The sequence below is a fragment of the Alligator sinensis genome, unplaced genomic scaffold (assembly GCF_000455745.1).
Source record: "Alligator sinensis unplaced genomic scaffold, ASM45574v1 scaffold165_2, whole genome shotgun sequence".
NCBI classification, from domain to species: domain Eukaryota; kingdom Metazoa; phylum Chordata; order Crocodylia; family Alligatoridae; genus Alligator; species Alligator sinensis.
Window position 1 is genome coordinate 548,736 of NW_005841965.1, and position 1,979 is coordinate 550,714.

The 1,979-nt window shown below is 44.0% G+C and overlaps 1 protein-coding gene across 4 annotated transcripts in view; it reads right to left on the bottom strand.

The window, feature by feature from the left end:
• BBOX1 (gamma-butyrobetaine hydroxylase 1) overlaps nucleotides 1-1,979 on the bottom strand; it is a 74,825-nt gene that overhangs the window by 69,211 nt on the left and 3,635 nt on the right. The gene's annotated exons all lie outside the window — the stretch shown is intronic.

The following is a 1,979-nucleotide window of genomic DNA, read 5'->3' on the forward strand; positions in this document are numbered from 1 at the left end:
AGGAATGAACAAAATGTATGTGCACTCTCTTGTGAAAGAAGATAATGCATGACATTGTTGAGTGCACTGGTTGATTTAAAAATTAGGCTGTGAACGTTTTGATTGGGTTGGGTTGATCTCAGCTGCAAATATAACAAAATGTCCAGAGGTCCACAGTGTTTGTCTTTGATGAGGTGACTGAAAACTAAGCAAGCAAAATCTTAGACCTCACCAAGGCTCAGTATCATAAGGCCCTGACAAATATTGCATTTATAGTGTGCTGAACATGTTAATTGTGCTGTAAATTGCACCGTCAGATATCAACCAAATGATGACACCATAAAATAGCAAATAAGTCCCCAAAGTGTTCCATATATAATGGAGAACAGCTTATGGCTAGTTTGTATGGCACTTCAAATTGAATGCGAGGCACATGTCCCAGCCCCAGACCCCCCCAGCCAATGCTGACAATTAGCTGATTGTTGGCATCAGCATCAGGCAGCCCCACATCTCAAAATAGACCCAGGGCTGCCTGAGGCCAATGCCAAAAAAATTGCTGATTGGTGGCATTGGCCCTGGACAGTCCCAATTCTGGACCTAGGCATTTGTGGGGTATGGGTTGGGGGCAGCCTCTGGGTTCAGGACACAGCTACCCTCTGCCCAATCTGTAGCTGCCAGGGGCTAGTATATGCTTGAAACTGTCTTATAAAGAAAGTGCAATTAGCATTTTCCTAAGCTATGGGGGATGAATATATTCTAAATGTTTGCTTGGTTCTATCTAAAACCCATTCTCCTATACAGAAAAAAGGACAAGGAGAAAATGTTCCATCAGAAAACAAAAATTGGACCTATTATGAGAAAATTAAGTATTGTTTTGTTTTCCTGACTAGGCCATCTGCCTGCAGCAATTGTTATTGCTAACTAATCGCAAACAAGAATGTGTCTGCATTCATTCATTGTTTCAGTATACTTTTGCAACATAGCCCAGGATCTCAATTTTGAGCCAGACACATTATGTCATTCAATTGACCCCATGACCTGGATTTTTGCCATATACAGCCTTCTGAGAACTCTATTGCTGGTGGGGGATTGGAGGGGATCTCAGATGATAGAGACAGCTGACAGAGGGATCCTGCATCTGCTGTTCCACCCCACTCCAATATAGGGGCTACTTCATGGAAAGGAAAGGATCTCTATTAGAGTACTCTTGTGTACTCACTGTACAGAACCAGTTGTAACTGTTTCCCTGATCCTCACTGTTTCACTCTTCTGTGATGAACAGAGGTCTGATTCAGAAGATATTAAAGCCCCATATGCTTTGCTGTTTTCTTTTTTCCCTAGTTGTCAAAAATAAAATTAAACAAAACCACCTTCCTTCTTCCTATGATTGCTTAAAAACTTCCAAAAGTTTTACTTAAGTTGGTTTTAGAAATATGTCTCAACCAATCCTTTGATCTGCTAAATTTTGAGGAAATTCATATCCAGAGCTGAATTTCTCAGCTCGTGTCTATCTTGTTTGCTTTTCTTATACAGCGAAATCCCCTTGTACCTGATACATCTTAACGCTTAATGCAATTCCAGTCCCTTTTCCCATAGACCAGAACTATTGCAAAGAGATAACATCACAGGTGACAGTAAAATTCTTGTCAGCTTCAGTACTTTATATACTAAAAGACACAGAACAGGCAAGGAAAGAACTGATGTTAAGGTGCATAGCAGGTGCATGCAGGTTCACATGCACCCCCGGAGCATGGTGGTGCACCCCCTATAAAAAGGCACCACCAATACTGCTGGCAGCACTGGTAGGTGGTCACCACTCACCCCCCTCAACCCTGCTGCCAACACCGCCAGCGGCATCTGTGGGCAATATGCAGTTGGCGGCATCTGTGGGTGGTCACAGATTGCCAGTCGGCGCTCACCACCCCCTCTCCCCCACCGCCGACAGCACTGCAGCTGCCTGTGGCAGCTCCCCCCCTACCTCTGCCCCACTCCTCCCTCCG